At 48.4% G+C, this 12145-nt stretch overlaps 1 protein-coding gene across 2 annotated transcripts in view; it reads left to right on the plus strand.

Annotated features, from left to right (window-relative positions):
• Nucleotides 1-252: 252 nt before the first annotated feature.
• RALB (RAS like proto-oncogene B) overlaps nt 253-12145 on the plus strand; it is a 43721-nt gene continuing 31828 nt past the window's right edge. Inside the window, exon 1 of one of the 2 annotated variants that reach the window (XM_012468371.3) lies at nt 253-332. The gene's annotated coding sequence lies outside the window, so the exon portion shown is untranslated. The remainder of the gene's footprint in view (nt 333-12145) is intronic. The other variant, XM_012468370.3, reaches the window with a different exon arrangement.

The raw sequence follows: 12145 nt of genomic DNA on the forward strand, positions 1-12145 counted from the left end.
CGGGCCCGCCCCTTCTGCGTGAGGCTGCTTCTCATTGGAGAAACCTCTTCCCCGGCCGCCCGCGGCTTGGAAGATTCGCCTCGGATTGGCTGGAAGCCCCTCGATGGGCGTGGCTTCCGAGGAGAGGGCGAGAACGGAAGCGAGGGCGCGCTCTCGAGAGGAGGGGTTGCCTAGGCGACGCCAGGGGCGCGCTCGGGGGGTGGGGAAGCGAGCCGGGCTGCTCAATGACAAATCGGCGGAGGACGGCTGGGGTCCGGCCCCGGGAGGGGGCGGTGCGCGTTTAAGAGCGGCGGGCCGGGTGCGGACAGCGGAGGCGACAGGACGGGTCCCTGGTAAGGGCGCGGCGCCCGCGGGCCCCGGGCGGGGTGAGGCGCGGCGGACTGGGGAGTAGGGTGAGCCGCGCGCCCGCAGCCTCCTGCTCCTGCGTCTTCCGTGCCGGGCTGTGGCCGGGCGGCGGCAGGACACGTCGCGTCCCGAGGCTGGTGGAGGGCGACGCCCGAGCAGCGGCCCCGCTCCGCTCCGGGGGGCTCCCTGGGGAAGCCTCGGCCTCCGGGGCCGCCCGGGGCTGAGGAAGTGGGGGCGGCCTCCGCCTCTCCCTTGTCGCCGCCGTTCCTTCGCTATCCCGCAGATGGCTCTGCTTCTACTTCCTGCCGCGGGCCTCCGGCCCGGGACTGTCCACTTCCTCAGCCCCCCGGCTGCGGCTTGGGCAGGGGCAGGGCTGGGAAGTGTTGCAGAAACTTACTGCCCTCGGAACTTGCGCTCGCCGTGAGCGGGGCGGTGTTCCTGAAGGGCTTCGGTTTGAGGTTTGGTTTTGGTCCTGTCTTGCAGATGAGCATGAAATTGTTTCTCCGCCAGCTTCTCCCTGTGCCTCCTTTCTGATAGGGGCCAGCGGCAAAAGGACTTTCAGGGGAAGCGCCTGGACTGAGCCTGGACCGGGCATCGCCGCCCCGGTTCTCGCCGCCTGTGGGGGTGTGAGGTTATCCGTACTCGGCGCAGGGCTGCGGGGCGCGGAGCTCGCTGCGTCCACACTGCTTATGTATGAGCAGTGTCCTCTGTGTGCTCATTTCCAACGAGGAACGTTGGAACTTTGGTGTTCTTATCAGGCGGAGTCTTCTGGAGAGAAGTGCTTGTGCCTGGCGGACTGAGTGAAGTGGCTGTGGAACAGACTTGGCTGATTGCTCATCTGGGTTACCGGTGACTCGTCTTCAGCCCTTATAGAACAGTGCACTTTCTGCTCTGTCCTGGTTTCCTAACCTTTTTTCTGAAGTTTTGGGGATGGATGGTGGACACAGAGTATCAAGAGGGGGTAGTGAATCTTTTAGAGGTGTCAATGACTGATGTTCTCAGCAGAGCCGGAAGATTCTTGGATGTCAAAGCTCAGAACAGGTCAAGGCTCAGAATGTTGCTTAAACCTGGAGCGATGGAAGCACAGTATCCAAGTTCCCAGAAATGGGGCGACCATGAACGGTAGCGCTGCATATTGGGAAAAACAGGAGGGGTGAGTTTGAAGACCTAGGTTTGATGCAGGTTCTGAGACCTTACCAGTGTTGTGAAGTGGAGCACGGTCTTTCATCCTCTGAGCTCCAGAGCCAACTGTAGGAGGGTGATGATAGTTATCGTAATTTTTAGGATCGATCAAAATGGGAGCGGGGGAGAAGGCGTCCAGGGAGATGTAGACCTTGTGCGTGGTTTTAGTTGTCATCCTGTCTGCTTTGTTCTGTCCACATCTGGGGCTTTCCTTCCTTGTGCATTCACATTGCTTCCCATTGGAAGCAGCACTCTTTTTTTGAGACGGAGTTTCGCTTTTGTTACCCAGGCTGGAGTGCAATGGCGCGATCTGGAAGCAGCACTCTTATCGGAGATCTCAGCCAGATTTCTCTCTGCCCGAGGAGCAGAACATTTTCCCAGGGTTGTGTGTGGAAAAATAGTGTAAGTTATTTGATATCTTTTGGGAACTTGGGACCTAGAACATAAGGATAGAAAAACAGGATTTAGAGTCTTTCATGGCATGTGAAGAGATCTTGGTAGAAGATGAGAGTAGAGAAGTTCTAAATTCTTGCCTTGGCTGAAGGTGGCTTGAGATTCCATGAAAAATTGTAAGCCTGAGAATTGAGATAATTTTTTTTTTTTTTTGAAGTCAAGGTCTTGCGCTGTTTCCCAGGCTGAAGTGGAGGCTCACTGCAGCCTCGGCCTCAGGTGATTCTCCCACCTCAGCCTCCCGAGTAGCTGGGACTACAGGCTTGAACCACCACACCAAGCTATTTTTGTATTTATTGTAGAGACAGGCTTTCACCATGAGCCCAGTTTTCACGATGTTGCCCTGGCTCAAGCCATCCTCCCACCTTGGCTTCCCAAAGTGCTGGGAATCACAGGCGTGAGCCACCCTGCCTGGCAGGGTTAATCCTTTATTCCAAATCACTTAATGCTACTATAAATCTTTGCATTTGGTTACTAAATTCTTACCCCCTCAGGTAATTTATGGAAGTTAGAAACATCATTAGAGACCTTTCTTGAAAGCTAAATTTGGAGACAATGTAACAACCTAGAACTAGAGTGGGAAGAGATCTAGGTGAACTCCGTAGGTTTCTAGTGTAACCTGTCTCAAGATGGTGTACAGGAGTCCCACTTTTCATTGTCTCGAGTTACTGCTAAATAGCCCCTGCTCTAGACATGCAAGACGCTTGTTTTTTCGTTTTTGTTTTAAATGAATGCATGTTGTTGTGGAGAATTCTGAATGTTAGCACAAAGAGGAACTCTTCCCTCGTCACATGGTGGAGGAGGTAAGGAGAGAAACTAACACTTACTAAGCATCAACTGTCTGCTTGGCACAGACCCACTGATCCAAGCCATACCTGTTAAAGATACGGCCTTGGAGATTTGACCATGGGCTGTCTCCATTAGCTCTTCAGTTCTTTTGATACCTAAGAATATAAGTATTGGTGTATGTGTACCTATATTCTTAGATATTCCAAAAAGCGGAGGGGCCAGTAGGCAAGAGGGTTAATGAGCCTTGGATGGGTGACAGTGGAAAGAAAGATGAAGGGGATGTGGAAGTGAGTGTCAAACAGGGACGGTTTATGTACTTACTACAGCAATTGCAAAATACTAGCCAGGTCTCAATTTCAGGTTTGTCACTTTAAAAAAAGTAACTGGGTATAATTTTCCCGAGTGTTCTCCTGGCAGTTTTTGTTTTTGTTGGTGGTGGCGGTAGTGGCTAGTTGTTTTTTAGTTGAAATCTAAATGCAGAAAAAGGTGCCATTAATTGATAATTGCCAAAATGTTGTTTTCACTGTTGCTTTTGTCAGTGCTTTGTGGGCATTTTATATATAGCATCGTTACAGCTATGTAATTTTAGTGAGAATACGGCATGAGTTGAAGGAAATATGGGAATTTGGTCCTGTATGCCTTACTGCCTGTAAAGTTTGTCCACCTTTTGAATGAGTTTTCTGTGGCTGCAGAACAAATTTCCCCAAACTTAGCAGCTTAAAACAACAGACATTTATGATCTCATACAGTTTCTGAAGTTCTAGAATCTGGGGACAGCTTGGCTGGGTGCTTCTGGCTCATGATCTCTCCTGAGGTTGCTGTCATCTGAAGCTCGACTGGGACTGGAGGATCTGTTTCCATAATGGCACACTCACATGGCTGTTGGCTGGAGGCCTCAGTTCTGCAGCATGTGGGTGTCTCCATAGGGCTTTTCACAATGTGGCTTTCCTCCCCAGAGCAAGTGATCTGGGTGGGTGGGGTGAGAGGGAGAGAACAAATATAATAATGACCAAGATGGAAGCAGCAGTATCTTGGTGGCTGTGTCCCCACCCAGATCTCACCTTGAATGGTAATCCCCATGATTCCCACATGTTGTGGGAGGGACCCGGTGGGAGGTAATGGAATCATGGGGACAGCTTCTCCCATACTGTTCTTCTGATAGTCAGTGAGTTCTCATAAGAGCTGATGGTTTTATAAGCATCTGGCATTTCCCCTGCTGGCACTCATTCTTTTTCCTGCCTCCCTGTGAAGAGGTGCCTTCTGCCATGATTTTAAGTTTCCTGAGGCCTCCCCAGCTCTGTGGAACTGTGAGTCAATTAAACGTCTTTCCTTTATAAATTACCCAGTCTCGGTTGTTTCTTCATGGCAGCATGAGAGCGGACTAATACAGTGTCTAATCTTGGAGGTGGCATACCATCCCATCAGTATACAAACCAGAGCTGGTACAATGTGGGAAAGGACTACAAGAGGGGAGGTCAGGGCACATCAGTATTCTGGGAGGCTAGCTACCGCTACTTTTTTAAGGTTTAGACCAGACATCATTGAGAAAATCTTTCTTTCAGTTGCTTACTGAAGTATATCGTACTATAGGAGATGAAAACACAGCTGGGGTCTTTACTATTCTAGAAACTTAAATATTATATGTGAAACTTTTATATTCTTTCTTCTGGTCCTTTGTCAGATGCTGGAATTAGCCAAGTATGCAGTAGCTTTGGAAATTAGAAACGCAAATCTTTCTGGTCCCTAAACCAAAAGGAACATCTGAATTTTTTTCTTTTTTCTTTTCTTTCTTCCCCCGCTCCCCGCAAGACGATGTCTTACTCTGTCGCCAGGCTGGAGTGCAGTGGTGCGATCTCGGCTCACTGCGACCTCTGCCTTCTAAGTTTAAGTGATTCTCCTGCCTCAGACTTTCAAGTAGCTGGGATTACAGGCATGCGTCACCATGCCCAGCTAATTTTGTATTTTTAGTCGAAATGGGGTTTCTTCATGCTGGTCAGGCTGGTCTTGAATTCCTGACCTGAGGTGATCTGCCCGCCTTGGCCTCCCAAAGTGCTGGGATTACAGGGGTGAGCCACTGTGCCCGGCCTGAATTTTTTTCTTTAACCCTAAAACAAGTTGGTAAAAAATTATTGCCAAAGTGATCTCTTTTGATGAATGGCTTAAAATCAGTCATTAATTATCTGAGCGTTCTTAAAAATAAAACTCATTGGCAAAGTAGCTGAAAAATTTTGGAGAACCTAGACCCTCTTACTCCTCCCCATTATTTTAAAACTTTGGAGACTGCTTATTTGCCTAGCAATTCTTAAGTTCCCTTTTGAAACCCTCACACATTTTAATTATCCACCTGGATAGAAGGGCTCTATCTTTGTAGCCTCCAGATGAAATCTTCCTGAAGTGCCTACAGGTAGAGAGAAGTTTCTGAATCCTGAGCCTGAGTCTGGATAAGTGACCTCTACGTTCCTTTAATCTCTAAAAATTCTATGATCCTAGTATTTTTTTAATAATGAATATCCTTCGAGTTGTGCATATTTGTAATAAAAACTTTCATTAATCATGTTAAATTGCAACCTCAGAAGACAAGCTCTTCTGAGAATAGCTTTTGTTCTTCCCAGTCCAGTTGAAGGTCGTTGGATTCGCCGTTAGGCAGAGTTGAAAAGTCAGCACGATTTGCACTTCCTCTGCTTCCTATTTTTGGCCCCTTTCCCATCCTCTGTCCTAATTTATGAGCCAGTATCTTTTCTTTTCTTTCATTCTACCTTCCTTGTAATCCCCCTCCTTCCTTCCACAGGAAAGATTGGTGGCCAGTCCTTTACTGCTGATTAGCTGATCCTATTGTTAGGAATGAATTTTAGCCAATGTGATACCTCTAGTAATACTTGCATGGCAGGCCTTTCTGTTCACCTAGTAAACGCTGCCTTTTTGTTTGTTTGTTTGTTTTTTTGAGATGGAATCTCACTCTGTTGCACAGGCTGGAGTGCAGTGGCGCTGTCTCGAATCACTACAGCCTCCATCTCCTGGGTTCAAGGGATTCTCCCAACTCAGCCTCCTGAGGTGATGGGACTACAGGTGTGCACCACCATGCCTGGCTAATTTTTGTATTTTTAGTAGAGACAGGGTTTCAACATGTTGGCCAGGCTGGTTTCGAACTCCTAACCTCAAATGATCCACCCACCTTGGCCTCCCAAAGTGCTGGGATTCCAGACGTGAGCCACCGCACCTGGCCTCATTTTTTAACATCCCAAGTAGGTCTAAAATTTAGTCACTTTCCTCATGTACATTGTCATCTCCTGAGTCCCCATCATGTCGCCGGCCTGGCTGGTGCATACCCACATCTGCTCTCCACCCCTCTGTTTTTCTACTCTGTAACCAGCATTATTTTTTCAACATTCAAGTCTAATTATGTTACCCATTTACCTGAAGCACTTCAATGGCTTTCCAGTGCTTTCAGGCAAAGGTTCCAAATCCCTAAAGTTGGCCTACAAGTCTTGAATGATCCTGCAATGTCATCTTGTACTGGGCTGCGCCTCTTTCTCTCTGCTGCAGGTAGCTGTGAAAGTCTTTATTCAGTTTCTTGACTGGACCTTGCTCCCTCTTGCTTCAGGCCTTCCTGAATGGTGTGTGTGTGTGTGTGCGTGTGTGTGTGTGTGTTGGGGGGGTTGGGGGTGGTAGAAGGAGGCCTAGATAGGAAAATGCTTGGCACATTCACACGGCTGGAAAAAGGCCACGGAGGCCAAAGCCAGTGGAGGGTTTAGCTGCTGCTCATGGTGAACCTTTAAGGAGCATTAAGCACAGTTTCATGTGCAGCGTTAGAAACTCCATTGGAAGGGCTGTGTGGAGAACAGATTGAAGAGGGCCTGGAGTGGCAGTGAGGGGTCTCTTAGGAAGCTGGGGCTGTTCAGTAGATGGTGGCAGAGAAGATGGAAGAAGTGCATGGATTTGAAATGTATGTTGGAATCAGTAGAACTGGTCATGAATTGAGCTGGGGAGAGACAATGGCAGTCAAAAATGATTTCCAGGTTCCTGGCTTTGGTAATGATATGGATACTAGCAGTGACTTTAGTAGTGCTAGATGGGGATAGTGGAGAAGGAGCAGATTTTAAGGGATCTTTAGCATCAAGAGTTGTATTTTGGGACTAAGTTGAGAATCTTGTGGCAGCCCAGTGGGCAGGGGTGGTAGCAAGGCAGAAGGCTGTGAGCCTGGGGGCCAGGAGAGCAGGCAGGGCTGCATCCTCTGGGTTCCTGAGTTGTCTGTAAAGCCACTGGGCTGTTTGCAGTTGGTTGCCTGGGAAGAGCGTGCAGATGAGGAGGGAGCAAGATGGAGCTCTGAGGAGGGCTGACATCTAGACGGGGAAGAGGAATGCCTGGCAAGTGGTGTTGAGAACGGGCCCAGAGAGCCACCTGGGAAGCGCTCAGCCTGTGGGAGAATGTGGACTGTGGAAGCCAGGAGGGATGGCTTCCGGAGGGGCACGCTGGGAGGGGCCTCTACCGGCCTGCTGCAGGCCTTCCCTTTCCAGGCAGCTCTTGCTACCTGCTCATTTTAAAGAGGAGGAAGGCATGGGAAGGAAGAAAGAAGAGTTTTTATTGGAGCTAGCTATGTGGAGTGTGTGCGTGATCTTGATCTCACACATTTCTATGAGCTTATGTTGGGCGGAAGTTGGATTGGAATGGTTTCCATAAATAGGGAAGGAAACAGGCTTTTGCTACTTAGAGTGGGGTTTGTGGGTCAGGAGCAGGATTTGAGATTAGGTTAGTGGTGCCGAATCTTGGGCTCTACTCCAGGCCTATTGAATCAGAATATGCATTTTCACAAGATTCCCAGGTAAACTATGCATTAAAGTTTGAGAAGCATTGGCATAGATAGTTCCTGTAGAGGAATTGTGTCATTAGCTAGAAGGGTACATGGGGATCAAAGGCATGCATGCATGTGTGAATCTTCAGGGCAAAAATTCAATAGAATGTGTCTACATGCTGTTGGGGATGATCCTGTAGCAAAGTAAAGATTGATGGTGCAGGAAAAAGGGTAGTGGCAGGGATTAAGTTCTTGGGCATGGTGGTGGTGGAGGGCTTGGCCTTTGCTAAGAGCAGGAATGTGTGCTCCGTGTGGCTGGAGACAAGGAGAAGAAGGGCATGGAGGGTTTATATGAAGGAGCTCTGAGGGAGGTTGGGCTTGATGGCTTGGTGTTCTCTGGGACAAATGAGGTGAGGACATCTGTCAAGAGAGAGCAGAGGGAGGGCACAGGGGAGAGTCACATCGAGATTTCTAGGAAGAATGGGGGAGTGCCCATTCGTGGTTTGCGATCATAAGTGCATTGAAAGTGGAGTGCTGAAGCTGCTTTCTTGAGTTTCTTTCCCTCACCAGCAGCATTTGCGTGCTGTGTGCAGGTGCTGAAAACAGTGAGTGAGATGGAGGGGAAAGGAGCAGGGAGGTGAGGTATCTGCTTTTCTCATGTCAGACTTCGGGATCTACGCTGGTGAAGGGAGGCAGTGCAGCCCAGAGGTGCTTGTTAAGCAGAGAGAGTGCTGGGGCCAATGCTTGCAGGTGTCAAGAGGGCAGATGATTGTGTGTGGGGATGGTATTTGAACAAGTGAGCAAGAAGGATGGAGGCTAAGTCTGGAGGGTTAGAGGAGATAACTGTTTCTGGTGATGGTGAAGTTCAGGGTATGACCATGACAGTGATGGATAGAATGAAGGAAAGGGTTTTTGGAGAAGAGAGCATCAAGGACTTGAGAGGGGCCAAGCTTGGCTGGGACTTCCATATGCATAGATGTCACTGGGGAGGATGATGGGAGTTGGGGTAGAATAGAAGTCTGCAGACCAGAAGCAGATGTCCTCAATAAAGGAGGGACGTGACCAGGATGTCTGCAGTTGATAGTAACAAGGTGAGGGACAGGGCATTATGGCTGGAAAGACCAAGCCTCAAAGGTGTGAGGGCTTTTGTAAGAGGGAGGGGACTAATGGAGGTACTGAAGTGCAGGTGACATTGGGGAGGGAGGGAAGGACATATCTGGTCTCTCTGGCCCTGAAGCACATGGCACTGGAGGAGAAATAGCATCTGCTTGATGTGGTGTCCCTAGGGCACACCCAGGTCTCAGACAGAGCTAGAAGGTAAAGGAGCACCCTTAGAAGACATGGAGGCTCTCGAAGGGTTTGCTGGGGTGCCTGAGGTTGCGGGGGCCAGCTGGGAGATGGATGCATTTCAGGAGGTGGATGCAGTTCTGTGGGGTTGAGAGCCCTAGTCATAGGGAAGCCTGCACTTCTGCTGGTGACTCTTCAGGACAGATGGCCAGCAGTGTGCTCCCACTTGGAGCAGTGTGGTCCTGTTCTAGCACCATAGTTCCCAGATATGGCTGGGGACATGGCAGCTTCCTTGTGTGATCCTCTCAGGCTTCACACACTGACCCAGCAGGGAAGAGAAGGCAAGGCTGCTTCTGTTAGAGCTATTTCAGGAGTTGCTGGGGAGATTTGGGACAGGGACATCCTGAGATGCCCATTGGTTATGCCCCTAAGGCGAATTACATTGTATTTTGGGTGATGAAGAAAGAAGGGTGTGAAGGGCATCTGTTGATGAGAATAAGCCTGTGCTTGTTTCTGGGTTGAGTATGCCTTTGGTTCGCATTCGTGTCCACCCCCCCCCCGCCCCACTGCCTTTTGTTAGTGACAGGAGTGACTTGCGTAATCCTCTAGTGAGTCAGTGGCTGAAGGAGGCCTGGAAGCCAGGCCCTTTCATTCCTCAGGACAAGGGGACCTGCATCTGAGCAAAAAGTCTCTTGTCTTAGCTTTTTCTCATGGACTAGCAGCTTTTCCTGCCTTAGCATACATTTGGCTCTGAAGCCAATTTCTTTCTCAAGACTTTCTAGAATATTAGAGAGATATTTATTTATTTTGAGATAGGGTCTGACTGTTGCCCAGGCTGGAGTGCAGTGGTGTGGTCACAGCTCACTGGAGCCTTGACCTTCCTGGGCTCAGTGATCCTCCCACCTCAGCCTCCTGAGTAGCTGGGACTGTAGGCACATGCCACTACACCCAGCTAATTTTTGTATTTTTTTGTAGAGCTGGGTTTCACCATGTTGCCCAGGCTGGTCTTCAACTCCTGGGCTTAAGCATCTGCTTCTTTGGCCTCCCGAAATGTTGAGATTACAGGTGTGAGCCACTGTGCCCAGCCTAGAGGGATATTTAAAAAGCAACTAAGTGCTTACTGAGAACTTCTTTGAGTAGGTGTTTCCTCGTTTAATCTTCTTAACAGTCCTAAGGATATAGTCCTCCTGTATTTTATTTTACTTTTATTTTTGAGACAGTCTCGCTCTGTCACCCAGGCTGGAGTGCAGTGGCATGATCTTGGCTCACTGCAGCCTCTGCCTCCGAGGCTCAAGTGATCCTCTCACCTCAGCCTCTGAGCCCAGCTAATTTTTTGTATTTTTGGTAGAGATAGGGTTTCACCATGTTGCCCAGGATGGTCTTGAACTCCTGAGCTCAAGCAATCCACCCACCTTAGCCTCCTAAAGTGCTAGATTACAGGCATGAGCCACTGCACCCAACCTGTCCTGTATTTTATTTTAGTTTAGTATTTATTTATTTATTTATTTTTTGACATGGAGTCTTGCTCTGTTGCTCAGGCTGGAGTGCAATGGCATAATCTTGGCTTATTATAGCCTCCACCTCCCGGGTTCAAACGATTCTCCCTGCCTCAGCCTCCCAAGTAGCTGGGATTACAGGTGCCTGCCACCATGCCCAGCTAATTTTTGTATTTTTAGCAGAGATGGGGTTTGCCATGTTGCCCAGACTGGTTGCAAACTCCTGACCTCAGTTGATCTGCCTGCCTTGGCCTCCCAAGTGCTGGGATTGCAGGTGTGAGCCACCATGCCTGGCTCATTTAATTTTTTATTTTTAGTTTTGAGACAGAGTCTCACTCTGTTGCCCAGGCTGGAGTGCAGTGGTGTGAGCTTGGCTCACTGTAACCTCCACCTTCTGGGTTCAAGCAATTCTCCCTGCCTCATCCTCCCAAATAGCTTGGATTACAGGCACCTGCCACCACACCCGGCTAATTTTTGTGTTTTTAGTACAGATGAGGTTTCACCATGTTGGCCAGGCTGGTCTCAAACTCCTGTTCTCAAGTGATCTGCCTACCTTGGCCTCTCAAAGTGCTGGGATTACAGGCGTGAGCCACCATGCCTGGCCTTGTCCTGTAATTTATAGATCAGACTGAGGGCAAGAAATGTTAACCAAGCCATTAGCTTCGTAATGGCAGACTTCAAGTCAAGGGTTTGTTTTCCTGTCCCATACTGTGGTTGGTATATAACTACATTTTAAAAATTCCAGTAAAATGTACATAACATAAAATTTAACATCTTACCTATTTTTAGGGGTACAGTTCAGTGACATTAAGCACATTTACCTTGTTGTGCAGCCATCACCACTATCCATCTCCAGAACTTCTTCATCCAAAACTGAACCTCTGCACCCATTAAACACCAATTCCCCACTCCCGTCTTCCACAGCCCCTGGCAGCCACCATTGTGTCTTGCTTTCTGCCTTGCAATGTGATTGTTCTGGGTACCTCCTACCAGTGGAATCATAGTATTAGTATAATGGCTTCAAGGGTGATCCTTGCTGTAGCATGTGTCAGATCTTCTTCTTTTTTAAGGCTGAATATTCTGTTGCAGATTTTCACCACATCTGATTTATCTGTTTATTTATTGATGGACATTTGAGTTGTTTCCACCTCTTGGTTATTGTGAGTAATGCTGATGTGAACGTGGGCGTATAAATATTTGTTCAAGTACTTGCTTTCAGTTCTTTTGTATATACAGCCACACGTCACTTAATGCCAAGTATGTTCCAAGAAATGCTTTTAAGCAATGTCATTGTTTTGCAGACGTCGTAGGGAATACTTAATCAAGCCTAGATGGCATAGCCTGCTACACACCTAGGCCAGATGGCACAGCCTTTTGCTCATGGGCTACAAACCTGCATGTCAAGTTACTGTGCTGAATACTGTGAGCAATTGTAATACAATGGTGAAGTATTTATGTAAACACATCTAATCTTTGGAAAGGCCCAGTAACAGTATGGTGCTATAATCTTATGGGACCACCGTTGTATCTGTGGTCTGCCATTGCCTGAAACACCTTTATTTGGTGCATGAGTGTATAACAACTATTTTTTGTTGTATACTTCTGAGGTATTTGTTTTAGGGCTTGTGTTCTGTGCTGCCTGCCTATGCCTTTTTCTCCCTCTTTAGTAAGCTTTCTGACCTGTAGTTCTGTGTCCTTGAAATAAGTTTCAGCATTTCACATCATACTTGAAGCTCTTCCCCACCCCACCCTAATCCACTCATACAGCGCACACCGTGTAGTGGCTCAGGGTGTGAACCGCTAGGCT

Source organism: Aotus nancymaae, unplaced genomic scaffold (genome assembly GCF_030222135.1).
Source record: "Aotus nancymaae isolate 86718 unplaced genomic scaffold, 86718_ANA_hifiasm-v0.15.2.pri h1tg000029l, whole genome shotgun sequence".
Lineage (NCBI taxonomy): Eukaryota > Metazoa > Chordata > Mammalia > Primates > Aotidae > Aotus > Aotus nancymaae.